Source organism: Bombina bombina, chromosome 7 (genome assembly GCF_027579735.1).
Source record: "Bombina bombina isolate aBomBom1 chromosome 7, aBomBom1.pri, whole genome shotgun sequence".
NCBI lineage: Eukaryota > Metazoa > Chordata > Amphibia > Anura > Bombinatoridae > Bombina > Bombina bombina.
Genome location: NC_069505.1, coordinates 450,046,945 through 450,062,421, shown reverse-complemented (window position 1 = coordinate 450,062,421; position 15,477 = coordinate 450,046,945). Strand labels below are relative to the sequence as shown.

At 40.1% G+C, this 15,477-nt stretch overlaps 1 protein-coding gene across 2 annotated transcripts in view; it reads right to left on the bottom strand.

The window, feature by feature from the left end:
* The window catches only part of LOC128635985 (gastrula zinc finger protein XlCGF8.2DB-like), an 83,635-nt gene extending 70,178 nt beyond the window's left edge, over window positions 1–13,457 (bottom strand). For both annotated transcript variants that reach the window (XM_053689061.1, XM_053689062.1), the window contains exon 1: window positions 13,429–13,457. The gene's annotated coding sequence lies outside the window, so the exon portion shown is untranslated. The remainder of the gene's footprint in view (window positions 1–13,428) is intronic.
* Window positions 13,458–15,477: the final 2,020 nt, after the last annotated feature.

The window sequence follows — 15,477 nt, the reverse complement described above, 5'->3', positions numbered from 1 at the left end:
TGTCCCCCTCACTCTTCCCATTTTCACCCCACTCTCTTTTTAAGTTAGCTCTCTCATTCTTTGTTACACCTCTTTCCCCTTTTTCAGCATTCTCTTGTAACCTGCTAATTCTCCCTCTGCTCTTTTTGTATCACTTCCCCATATTTTTCCCCTCAATATTTTACTTTTACAAGGTGTGATGCCAGTATTTATACCGGTGGTTCATATATTTTCCTGCCCATGATCCTTATGTTAGAGATAGATAGATATATTAGCAAATCCCAATCTATAATCTATCTATATGTGTGTCTGTCTATATACTGTATTAGCACTATATATGACACAGTAGCACTGCACTGGTACAGATGGTATAGCCAGAGGAGGGCTCAGGGCTGGTATAGGATCAGTGGTATATCTGCATTACCAATATAATAACACCAAGCACTACTATATGACACAGTAGTGCTAGTGACTGGCACATGGGTATATAGGTAGCCGGAGGAGGGCTGGTTAAAGGAGTGGTATCTGCATCACCGACCGACCGTATAATAACACTCAGCACTATATAATGACACAGTAGTGACACTGGCACATGGGTATAGCCAGAGGAGGGCTTGTTATAGGATCAGTGGTATCTGCATCAGTATAATAACACCCAGCACTATATAATGACACAGTAGTGACACTGGCACATGGGTATAACAAAAGGAGGGCTGGTTATAGGATCAGTGGTATCTGCATCAGTATAATAACAACCAGCGCTATATAATGACACAGTAGTGACACTGGCACATAGGTATAGCCAGAGGAGGGCTGGTTATAGGATCAGTGGTATCTGCATCAGTATAACACCCAGCACTATATAATGACACGGTAGTGACACTGGCACATGCGTATAGCCAGACAAGGGCTGGTTATAGGGTCAGTAGTATCTGCATCAGTATAATAACACCAGCACTATATAATGACACAGTAGTGAAACTGGCTCATGGGTATAGCCAGACAAGGGCTGGTTATAGGGTCAGTGGTATCTGCATCAGTATAATAACACCCAGCACTATATAATGACACAGTAGTGACACTGGCACATGGGTATAGCCAGAGGAGGGCTGGTTATAGGATCAGTGGTATCTGCTTCAGTATAATAACACCCAGCACTATATAAAGACACAGTAGTGACACTGACACATGGGTATAGCCAGAGGAGGGCTAGTTATAGGATCTGTGGTATCTGCATCAGTATAATAACACCCAGCACTATATAATGACTCAGTAGTGACACTGGCTCATGGGTATAGCCAGAGGAGGACTGGTTATAGGGTCAGTGGTATCTGCATCAGTATAATAACACCCAGCACTATATAATGACTCAGTAGTGACACTGGCTCATGGGTATAGCCAGACAAGGGCAGGATATAGGACCAGTGGTATCTGCATCAGTATAATAACACCCAGCACTATATAATGACACAGTAGTGACACTGGCTCATGGGTATAGCCAGAGGAGGGCTGGTTATAGGACCAGTGGTATCTGCATCAGTATAATAACACCAAGCACTATATAATGACACAGTAGTGACACTGGCACATGCGTATAGCCAGACAAGGGCTGGTTATAGGGTCAGTAGTATCTGCATCAGTATAATAACACCAGGACTATATAATGACACAGTAGTGACACTGGCACATGGGTATAGCCAGAGGAGGGCTGGTTATAGGATCAGTGGTATCTGCATCAGTATAATAACACCCAGCACTATATAATGACACAGTAGTGACACTGACACATGGGTATAGCCAGAGGAGGGCTGGTTATAGGATCTGTGGTATCTGCATCAGTATAATAACACCCAGCACTATATAATGACACAGTAGTGACACTGGCTCATGGGTATAGCCAGACAAGGGCAGGATATAGGACCAGTGGTATCTGCATCAGTATAATAACACCCAGCACTATATAATGACACAGTAGTGACACTGACACATGGGTATAGCCAGAGGAGGGCTGGTTATAGGATCAGTGGTATCTGCATCAGTATAATAACACCCAGCACTATATAATGACACAGTAGTGACACTGGCTCATGGGTATAGCCAGAGGAGGGCTGGTTATAGGATCAGTGGTATCTGCATCAGTATAATAACACCCAGCACTATATAATGACACAGTAGTGACATTGGCACATGGGTATAGCTAGAGGAGGGCTGGTTATAGGATCAGTGGTATCTGCATCAGTATAATAACACCCAGCACTATATAATGACACAGTAGTGACACTGGCTCATGGGTATAGCCAGAGGAGGGCTGGTTATAGAAACAGTGGTATCTGTATCAGTATAATAACACCCAGCACTATATAATGACACAGTAGTGACACTGGCACATGCGTATAGCCAGACAAGGGCTGGTTATAGGGTCAGTAGTATCTGCATCAGTATAATAACACCAGCACTATATAATGACACAGTAGTGACACTGGCACATGGGTATAGCCAGAGGAGGGCTGGTTATAGGTTCAGTGGTATCTGCATCAGTATAATAACACCCAGCACTATATAATGACACAGTAGTGACACCGGCACATGGGTATAGCCAGAGGAGGGCTGGTTATAGGATCAGTGGTATCTGATCAGTATAATAACACTCAGCGCTATATAATGACACAGTAGTGACACCGGCACATTGGTATAGCCAGAGGAGGGCTGGTTATAGGATCAGTGGTATCTGCATCAGTATAATAACACTCAGCGCTATATAATGACACAGTAGTGACACTGGCACATGGGTATAGCCAGAGGAGGGCTGGTTATAGGATCTGTGGTATCTGCATCAGTATAATAACACCCAACACTATATAATGACACAGTAGTGACACTGGCACATGCGTATAGCCAGACAAGGGCTGGTTATAGGGTCAGTTGTGTCTGCATCAGTATAATAACACCCAGCACTATATAATGACACAGTAGTGACTCTGGCACATGGGTATAGCCAGAGGAGGGCTAGTTATAGGATCAGTGGTATCTGCATCAGTATAATAACACCCAACACTATATAATGACACAGTAGTGACACTGGCTCATGGGTATAGCCAGAGGAGGGCAAGTTATAGGATCAGTGGTATCTGCATCAGTATAATAACACCAGCACTATATAATGACACAGTAGTGACACTGGCACATGGGTATAGCCAGAGGAGGGCTGGTTATAGAAACAGTGGTATCTGTATCAGTATAATAACACCCAGCACTATATAATGACACAGTAGTGACACTGGCTCATGGGTATAGCCAGACAAGGGCTAGTTATAGGATCAGTGGTATCTGCATCAGTATAATAACGCCCAGCACTATATAATGACACAGTAGTGACTCTGGCACATGGGTATAGCCAGACAAGGGCTGGTTATAGGATCTGTGGTATCTGCATCAGTATAATAACACCCAGCACTATACAAAGACACAGTAGTGACACTGGCACATGCATATAGCCAGAGGAGGGCTGGTTATAGGATCAGTGGTATCTGCATCAGTATAATAACACCCAGCACTATATAATGACACAGTAGTAACACTGGCTCATGGGTATAGCCAGAGGAGGACTGGTTATAGGATCAGTGGTATCTGCATCAGTATAATAACACCCAGCACTATATAATGACACAGTAGTGACACTGGCACATGGGTATAGCCAGAGGAGGGCTGGTTATAAGATCAGTAGTATCTGCATCAGTATAATAACACCCAGCACTATATAATAACACAGTAGTGACACTGGCTCATGGGTATAGCCAGAGGAGGGCAGGTTATAGGATCAGTGGTATCTGCATCAGTATAATAACACCCAGCACTATATAATGACACAGTAGTAACACTGGCTCATGGGTATAGCCAGACAAGGGCTGGTTATAGGATCAGTGGTATCTGCATCAGTATAATAACACCCAGCACTATATAAAGACACAGTAGTAACACTGGCTCATGGGTATAGCCAGAGGAGGGCTGGTTATAGGGTCAGTAGTATCTGCATCAGTATAATAACACCAAGCACTATATAATGACACAGTAGTGACACTGGCTCATGGGTATAGCCAGACAAGGGCTGGTTATAGGATCAGTGGTATCTGCATCAGTATAATAACACCCAGCACTATATAATAACACAGTAGTGACACTGGCTCATGGGTATAGCTAGAGGAGGGCAGGTTATAGGATCAGTGGTATCTGCATCAGTATAATAACACCAGCACTATATAATGACACAGTAGTAACACTGGCTCATGGGTATAGCCAGACAAGGGCTGGTTATAGGATCAGTGGTATCTGCATCAGTATAATAACACCCAGCACTATATAAAGACACAGTAGTAACACTGGCTCATGGGTATAGCCAGAGGAGGGCTGGTTATAGGGTCAGTAGTATCTGCATCAGTATAATAACACCAAGCACTATATAATGACACAGTAGTGACACTGGCTCATGGGTATAGCCAGACAAGGTCTGGTTATAGGATCAGTGGTATCTGCATCAGTATAATAACACCCAGCACTATATAAGAACACAGTAGTGACACTGGCTCATGGGTATAGCTAGAGGAGGGCAGGTTATAGGATCAGTGGTATCTGCATCAGTATAATAACACCCAGCACTATATAATGACACAGTAGTAACACTGGCTCATGGGTATAGCCAGAGGAGGGCTGGTTATAGGATCAGTGGTATCTGCATCAGTATAATAACACCCAGCACTATATAATGACACAGTAGTAACACTGGCTCATGGGTATAGCCAGAGGAGGGCTGGTTATAGGATCAGTGGTATCTGATCAGTATAATAACACTCAGCGCTAATGACACAGTAGTAACACTGGCTCATGGGTATAGCCAGAGGAGGGCTAGTTATAGGGTCAGTGGTATCTGCATCAGTATAATAACACCCAGCACTATATAATGACACAGTAGTGACACTGGCTCATGGGTATAGCCAGAGGAGGGCTAGTTATAGAGTCAGTGGTATCTGCATCAGTATAATAACACCCAGCACTATATAATGACACAGTAGTAACACTGGCTCATGGGTATAGCCAGAGGAGGGCTGGTTATAGGGTCAGTAGTATCTGCATCAGTATAATAACACCCAGCACTATATAATGACACAGTAGTGACACTGGCTCATTGGTATAGCCAGAGGAGGGCTGGTTATAAGATCAGTGGTATCTGCATCAGTATAATAACACCCAGCACTATATAATGACACAGTAGTGACACTGGCTCATCATGGGTATAGCCAGACAAGGGCTAGTTATAGGAGTGGTATCTGCATCACAGCATCAGTATAAAACAGTACACAAGGCAGTGCAGTAGTGCACTATAAAATATATTTTTTTTAATTTTACATGTGACTTAAAAAACAAAACAAAAAAAACATTCACATGTAGGCTGTAGCTTGTCCTTCAGTAAGGTCTGTGCTTTGGAAAATGTCCGCCACAGCCTTTGTCTGACTGTGTGCCTATCCCTGACTGCAATACTGTCTGTCAGACACCGTCCCTTAGAGAAAAACTTGGTAATAAACATTTTTTGGGCAAATCAGGACAAGTAGATTGTCACGAGAGACAAAGACAAGTAGATATGGCTCGTGCCTTAGTCCCTCCTTGGACAAGTAGTTTTTTTTAAATTTACACACCCCTCCTGTAAGTGTACTAGCTTTTCTATTACTGCATGCACTGCTGTCGTGAGCCATTGACAAGAGACAGTGTGACAGTAGCCACCCACACATCACATCAGTCACCTCTGCTAGTTTAGACAACTGCATTTCATGCCGATATGTACATATGATTTTCAAAAAAGGTTGTCAAAAGAACAAACTTTATTTCATGATAAAAAATAATTTAAGTTTCTTAAAGGGATAGTAAAGTCAAAATTAAACTTTCCCGATTCTGAGTAACGTTTATGTTACTTTTGATTTCTCTGCAAAAGGCGCCGTGTCGTCATTTAAGAGGATATTATTTTTGCTAACTTGTGTTTTCATGTTAAATAGAAAGGAAACTTCTTAAAAATTTTCAGGCGTATGGTTAACAGTTGAAAAGTGTAGTCTTCTTGGTAGTCTGTGAAAGTGCGTTACTGAAGAACAAGATAGAAAAGAGAGAAATTCTTCCACATGGCGACCTCCAGTGAACGCGTGAGTTGTAGCTTGTGTGAAGAACAAATTATTTTAAAAAACGTAAAAACTAATTTTTCACGTCATCATCCAGGACATACTGTGAAATACACATCCACTACAAGTAATTTCATAAAGAGCTTTTTAAGTGGGCCCGTGCCGCCCATAAAAAATAGACAGAGTGAAAATATAGAAAGTGCACAGGTGCATATTCAGCCCCTTGCAGGAGCAGAGATTGATAATGAAAATACTTCAACAACAAGCTCAAAAGAACAAACAATTGAAGATAATGTGACAGTGTTTGATATACCGCCGGCGCCTATGTTAGAAGTTCAAGAAACAAGAAGTGCAGCAGCAGGACTAACCACTCACTCGTCAGCCTCTGGGTCCTCCGTCAGCACATCTGGACATCATCAACAACATGTTTTACAGGATGTAGTATCCAAAATGAAATGTATCAATTATAATGGATAATAGAATGTAGATAACATGAAAAATGAAGAGAAATTTTGCTTTTACATGTCAGCTACTCTGTCTTGTACCTAATCATGGCTTTTTCTCTTTTTCAGCATTAATTGAAACAGTCCAGCAAAAATCTTTAAAGGGACATTAAACACTTTGAGATGGTAATATAAAATGATAAACTGTATATAATAAAACAACTCTGCAATATACTTTCATTATTTATTTTGTCCTCTTTGCCTGTAATTCCATTCTGAAATTGTGAGCTTTTCAGTTCCTGTTAGAAATGGAAGTGCAGAACACTGTTAAATCCAGCACAACCATTGGCTGCACACTCTAGTGACCTATTTATAACTGACCCTAATTGGCCACAGCAGAGAAGGTAACACAAGTTACAACATGGCAGCTCCCAGTGTTTTATAAACACATTCAGGCCCATTTATCAAGCTCCGTATGGAGCTTGAAGGGCCGTGTTTCTGGCGAGTCTTCAGACTCGCCAGAAACACAACTTATGAAGCAGCGGTCTAAAGACCGCTGCTTCATAACCCTGTCCGCCTGCTCTGAACAGGCGGACAGGAATCGCCAGACATCAACCCGATCGAATACGATCGGGTTGATTGACAGCTCCCTGCTGGCGGCCGATTGGCCGCGAGTCAGCAGGGGGCGGCGTTGCACCAGCAGCTCTTGTGAGCTGCTGGTGCAATGTTAAATGCGGAGAGCGTATTGCTCTCCGCATTTAGCGAGGTCTTGCGGACCTGATCCGCAGTGTCGGATCAGGTCCGCAAGCCCTTTGATAAATGGGCCTGTAAAACTTTACACTTATTTTGTCACTTTTTAAACAACTAATGAAACCTTAAAAAATACATCTACATGTTAGTCATGGACTAATCTTTTCTTTGAATGCATCATTCTATCTAGCATGTATTTAGTGTTTAATGTCCCTTTAAGTGTAAAAGAGCTACCGGTAAGGAACAGTGGACCTGTTGATGTAACAATTGAAGAGAAGCTTGACCTCATAACAAGTGCCCGATCAATTGAAGGGTTACTTAAATGGGCATCCAGTTTAAGTTTTGTGGGAAGTGAAGTTGGCATTCTGTGCACAGCGTGCCGGACTACTCTGCAATATGATTTCAGACTTGGTGAGTCCTTTACCGAGGAGTCGTTGCCCTCTGCATTTTGCCATCTAAAGTACAGTAGTGTTAAAAGACACATTTTGCTAGAAAAACATATTGAAAATGTATTGACATTAGTGAAAAGAGAAAAAAAGAAAATGAAGAGTTAATGAGATCAGGGAAAGATAATGCTCTTAATTGTGCAGCTTCAGCATATATGACCTACAAATTAAATCTTTAATACAAGGCTTATGAAACAATTGTAACAGAAATGTACAACAGTGGTTGTAGTATAGGAGTAAGTAATCATTCTAAAGAATTTCCAAGGTTGTTTCTTCCATTTGTTCATTCTAGTCTAAAAAAAGAAATAGCCTCCTTCATCACAACTAGTGACCTTCCTGTGGGCATTGTGGCAGACAAAATTACAGTAAATCATCGAAGTAGACATATAGTTGGATTACTTATACCAGTTTTTGAAATGGACAATAAATATTTGTACAACACTGTGTACTTGGAGCATAATTTTGTACAGAACTTCACAGGAAAAGGTTTAGCTAACAGCATAATTAACACCTGTAGTAAGTTTGGTTTTGATGCGCATTTCTTGAGAAACAATTTTGTTGGTCTGGCAGTCGATGGTCAGTACATAAAACTTGGAGTAGCAGATCCTATTAGGCAGGAACTAGCCTTGGATAAAGTTCCTGTATCGTGGGATCCTATGCACCGCATAGAAATGATACAAAAGCACGCTACTGTTCCAGACCTTATTTACAAAGGACACAGTCTTGTTGCTGAAAGTAAGAAAGAATTTTCAACTGGTAAAAAGTATGAGCTGTTGCTGCAGTCATCTGATGAATTTTCTGATTATTTTTACAAACCAAAAGTTTTCAAGACAATGAAGTTTGCCAGTTACTCCGATTCAGTTTTTAAAACATTTCTTGCTGATTACAGATCATTTGTTAGTGCCTGTGAAAAAAGCCCAGATCTGTTTGCCTTAAAGGACTAGTCAACACATTAGATTTGCATAATCAACAAATGCAAGATAACAAGACAATGCAATAGCACTTAGTCTGAACTTCAAATGAGTAGATTTTTTTATAACAAATTTCAAAGTTATGTCTATTTCCACTCCCCTTGTACCATGTGATAGCAATCAGCCAATCACAAATGCATATACGTATAGTCTGTGAATTCTTGCACATGCTCAGTAGGATCTGGTGACTCAAAAAGTGTAAATATAAAAGACTGTGCACATTTTTTTTAATGGAAGTAAATTGGAAAGTTGTTTAAAATTACATTCTGTATCGGAATCATGAAAATTTTATTTAACCTGAGTGTCCCTTTAAGAGACAAACATATTAAAATCAAACATTTTCACAGTGCTTTTGTTGAGTGATATATATTCCTTTATTTCTAGTATTTCAAAGCTTGTGCAATCCAGCTATAATCTACTATGGGACACTTTCCATTATATGAGTAGTCTGAAAAATGGTTTAGACATCCAGAAAGACCTTTTATTAAATCTGACGACAAACGCGCAGACAAAAGAAGAACTGTGCACTAAAATAGATGCTCTTCCTGATGACTATTCCAGAAATATAAAAATGAGTACTGAAGTATTTAAAAAAAGGTGTTTTTAAAGGAGTTCCATTGACTGAGCTTCCTGTTAGTTCAAAGCTTTTAAGATCATTTGCAAAAACAAGTTCACAACAGGAGAATGATTGTGTACTGCTTTCAAACATTTGCAGTGATTTTTAACTATTTCTAGAGTCCCTTTTAGAACAGATTGAAGTTTATGATGAATCTAATGAATCTGCTACAGTGGGCTTAAAAACTATGATTGATAGGGCAGAATTCCTGTTCAACCTAGATTATTTAACATCTCCAAGCACAAAAGTTTCACTTGAACAGGCAGAAAAATACTTCACCAGTTCAGCCAGTTTTTTATATTATGTCAGTGTGTTCTCGTTTCAGTTTTTAAAAACGGTCAATAAAGATCAACTGCTTTTTGAACATAGACAACTTCTAAGCTGCATGATAAATATCATCACTGCTTCGAGAAAAGAACATAACATTCATGAACTGAAAAATCTGTTTAAAATGATTGTGGCACAATGCAAAAACAAGTATGCTCTTGCCATAAAGTTGCTAACCTTTGTATTAACCATTCCAGTATCTGAAGCAGTATGCGAGAGTTGGGGATCAACAATTACCAGAGTAATGGCAAGCAGACCAGGAGCAAGTGATGGAAGCTGGGATGAAATCGGCACAACTGATCAAAGAACATTCATCATTTTAAATGGTCCCCGATCTGGATACAAAGGAACGCGTAAATTTCTGAAAGCAGCCCTCCTAAGCAAATATGGTCCATCTTACTACAGACACTTTAAATCTGCATCTTGGAAAAAAAAATCTGAAAATGTGACATCAAAAGTTGTATGTAAAATTCGTGATGGTTCATGTGAATGTTTACCATGTTTTACATAACTTAAGTCATATATATTCAAAATTTGTGATGCATTGCTGATGCTACATGTGAATGTTTTTTTTGTTTTGTTTTTTAAGTCCATGTTTAATCTAAGTTGTATGAAAGATTTCTGATGTTACATTACAGAAATTAAAGTTCGTTTAAAAAAAAAATAAAAAATTTTTGTTTCATATGTTTGAAATAAATATTGTTTATGAACGATTTAAAACTGATTTCTATTTCAAAATGACCTGCAGAAAATTTTGAACTAAAAAAAAACTCATCGCAGAAAGTAAAAAAAAGTTCTGCTCCTGGGGAGACAGACATCCCAACCTGCAAAAACTAATTTCAGGGAGGTGGCTTCACCCGTTACTGCGCCGCCAACCCCCCCTCCCAGTTATATATTGGACACCTTGAAACCTTAAATAAGATAGAGACTTATCATTAAAGTAGCTTCTCACTAAAGGCACATTAAAAAAGTAGCTTTATTGCACAACCGCATACAACAAACCTATTTTCCAGTGATTGTACGCTTGTTGAATGCTGAAATATTTTAGAATACGAAGTTTAATTACGTGCAGTAAATAAGGTAGTATTTGTGTTTTCTTTTATTAAAATCAATGGGGGCTTTTTGGTTACTGATGCATACCTCCCAACATTTCAAAATTCAAAAGAGGGACACCCCCCCACGGCAAAAAATTTGAAATGTTGTGGGCGTGGCATAAAAAAATCATAAGATTAAAGTAATAAAAATACAATTCTAAAACAAGTCATATATTTTAATACACTTAGGCAGCAAATCAAACACAAGCTCAAACCACTGGTATGGCTATGTGAGCTCTGTATTTAATTAGCCTTTGCAAAGACATTGCTAAATATTTTTATCTTAATTGGACATGTAATTCTTTAAAACTGCTCTCTGCATTCTCCATTAATATTCTAGATTCTGACCTTTAAAGTCAGCAAAAATGCACAGTAGCATACTACATAGCATACACTTACATATGCAGATACACACACACTACATAGCATACACTTATACATGCAGATACACACACACTACATAGCATACACTTATACATGCAGATACACACACACTACATAGCATACACTAACACATGCAGATACACACACACTACATAGCATACACTTACACATGCAGATACACACACACTACATAGCAAACACTTATACAGGCAGATACACAGACACTACATAGTATACACTTATACATGCAGATACACACACACATACATTACATAGCATACACTTATACATGCAGCATACACTTATACATGCAGATACACAGACACTACATAGTATACACTTATACATGCAGACACACACACACTACATAGCATACACTTATACATGCAGATACACATTTATACATGCAGATACACATACACACACTACATAGCTTACATTTATACATGCAGACACACACACACTACATAGCATAAACTTATACATACAGATACACACACACAGTTATGGATACAGATACACACACAACATCATATATGGGTATCTGTAATTCATTGTATGGGGTCCTGGGGTTGGCAAGCACATTAGCTGGCAGTCTACGGCTGCCACTGTTCGTTACCCTGGTATTAGCACTGCTCATTGTATAAAACTGAAGGCATGCTAGTATTATCACCAGGGGTTAGACATCATCACTACCAGAGGTAGGTTAGAGAGGTCACTATTACCCGTGTTCAGAGTGTATACAGCCTTCTTACTCCTGCTTAACCCACACACCATTCCTTTTCCACAGGGAATCTAACGGGCATCTAACCCCGTAAGAACAAAGCCAGCTGCTTCTGAGTATGGGCCCAATAGAATTTAAAAAAAAATTATTTTATTTTTTTAATGCATGGGGCAAATCGGGACAGATGGCTAGCAATCCGGGACAGGGGGACAGACCCCGAAAATCGGGACTGTCCCGCGAAAATCGGGACAGTTGGGGGATATGCTGATGCATGCTTTGAGGGTTCTATAACGTCCCAGCAACTAAAGGCATTCCTTAAAGAAACACTTTTCCGGATTTGGGCCACATTGGATCATGGTACTTGGAGTTTCAGGGAGATTGCATTCCATTTGCTGGCATCAGGGACTCGCTATTACAATCAGGGAGACTCCCTGAACTTCAGGGAGAGTTGGGATATCTGTAGAGAGGTTCCCTCTGTCTCACACACAGCCCCTCCCCAGTACCTTTTATACAGATATATAATATTATAGAGAGATTCCCTCTGTCTCACATACACACAGCCTCTCCCAGTAACTTATATACAGATATATAATATTATAGAGAGGTTCCCTCTGTCTCACACACACACACAGCCACTCCCCTGTACCTTATATACAGATATATAATATTATAGAGAGGTTCTCTCTGTCTCACTCACACACAGCCTCTCCCTGGTACCTTATATACAGATATATAATATTATAGAGAGGTTCCCTCTGTCTCACACACACACAGCCCCACCCCAGTACCTTATATACAGATATCTAATATTATAGAGAGGTTCCCTCTGTCTCACACACAGCCCCCTCCCCAGTACCTTATATACAGATATATAATATTATAGAGATTCCCTCTGTCTCACATACACACAGCCTCTCCCCAGTAACTTATATACAGATATTTAATATTATAGAGAGGTTCCCTCTGTCTCACACACACACAGCCCCTCCCCAGTACCTTATATACAGATATATAATATTATAGAGAGGTTCCCTCTGTCTCACTCACACACAGCCCCTCCCTGGTACCTTATATACAGATATATAATATTATAGAGAGGTTTCCTCTGTCTCACACACACACAGTCCCGCCCCAGTACCTTATATACAGATATATAATATTATAGAGATGTTCCCGCTGTCTCACTCACACACAGCCCCTCCCTGGTACCTTATATACAGATATATAATATTATAGAGTGGTTCCCTCTGTCTCACACACACACAGCCCCTCCCCAGAGTACCTTATATACAGATATAAAATATTATACACACAGACCACTCCCCTGTTGATTATAAAATATTATAGAGAGGCTCCCTCTGTATTACACACACAGATCACTCCCCAGTTGATTATAAACAGATATAAAATATTATAGAGAGGCTCCCCCTGTATTACACACACATGAGTTCCTGCTGCCTCATACACACAGACATCATTAGTACATTATATATAGGTATTTACCAGTATTACAAAGGGGTCTTTGTTAATATTTACCATTTATCTCTGAAACCGTAGCAGCTAGTTCCCACCAGCTAAAGAACCCGTGATGTCATCAGTCACATGACTGCTGTGGCCAAAGGTGAAAAAGCTGCAATGAAATCACTGGTCCTTTAGCTTATTAGGAACAAGCTGTCAGTGCTAAGTGCTTAGATAATTATATCAGGTACGGCACTGCAGTGTGTACAGAGGATCATCTCTATATTATACATGTGGATAATGTACAGGGGCTGTGTGTGTGAGAGACAGAGGGAACCTCTCTATAATATTATATGTCTGTATATAAGGTACTGGGGAGAGGCTGTGTGTGAGAAAGAGGGAACCTTTCTATAATATTATATATCTGTATATAAGGTACTGTGGAGGGGGCTATGTGTGTGTGTGAGACAGAGGAACCTCTCTATAATATTATATATCTGTATATAAGGTACTGAGGAGAGGCTGTGTGTGTGTGAGAGACAGAGGGAACCTTTCTATAATACATATCTGTATATAAGGTACTGGAGAAGGGGCTGTGTGTGTGAGACAGAGGGAACCTCTCTATAATATTATATATCTGTATATAAGGTACTGGGGAGGGGGCTGTGTGTGTGAGACAGAGGGAACCTCTCTATAATATTATATATCTGTATATAAAGTACTGGGGAGGGGGCTGTGTGTGTGAGACAGAGGGAACCTCTCTATAATATTATATATCTGTATATAAGGTACTGGGGAGGGACTGTGTGTGTGAGACAGAGGGAACCTCTCTATAATATTATATATCTGTATATAAGGTACTGGGGAGGGGGCTGTGTGTGTGAGACAGAGGGAACCTCTCTATAATATTATATATCTGTAAATAAGGTACTGGGAAAGGGCTGTGTGTGTGAGAGACAGAGGGAACCTCTGTATAATATTATAGATCTGTATATAAGGTACTAGGGAGAGGCTGTGTGTTTGAGACAGAGGGAACCGAACCTCTATAATATTATATATCTGTATATAAGGTACTGAGGAGAGGCTGTGTGTGTGTGAGAGACAGAGGGAACCTTTCTATAATATATATCTGTATATAAGGTACTGGAGAAGGGGCTGTGTGTGTGAGACAGAGGGAACCTCTCTATAATATTACATATCTGTATATAAAGTACTGGGGAGGGGGCTGTGTGTGTGAGACAGAGGGAACCTCTCTATAATATTATATATCTGTATATAAGGTACTGGGGAGGGGCTGTGTGTGTGAGACAGAGGCAACCTCTCTATAATATTATATATCTGTATATAAGGTACTGGGGTGGGGGCTGTGTGTGTGAGACAGAGGGAACCTCTCTATAATATTATATATCTGTAAATAAGGTACTGGGAAAGGGCTGTGTGTGTGGGAGACAGAGGGAACCTCTGTATAATATTATAGATCTGTATATAAGGTACTAGGGAGAGGCTGTGTGTGTGAGACAGAGGGAACCTCTATAATATTATATATCTGTATATAAGGTACTGGTGAGGGGCTGTGTGTGTGTGTGAGACAGGGAATCTATAATATTATATATCTGTATATAAGGTACTGGAGAGGGACTGTGTGTGTGAGACAGAGGGAATCGCTCTATAATATTATATATCTGTATATAGGGTACTGGGGAGGGGCTGTGTGTGTGTGAGACGGAATCTATAATATTATGTATCTGTATATAAGGTACTGGGGAGGGGCTGTGTGTGTGAGACAGAGGGAATCTCTCTATAATATTATATATCTGTATATAAGGTACTGGGGAGAGGCTGTGTGTATGTGAGACAGAGGGAATCTCTCTATAATATTATATATCTGTATATAAGGTACTGGGGGGGGGGGGCTGTGTGTGTGAGACAGAGGGAGCCTCTCTATAATATTATATATCTGTCTATAAAGTACTGGGGAGGGGCTGTGTGTGTGAGACAGAGGGGACCTCTCTATAATATTATATCTGTATATAAGGTACTAGGGAGGGGACTATGTGTATATGAGACAGGGGGAACTCTTTATATTAGAGTGTGCAAGACGCAAAGGCACCTTTTTATAATAATATA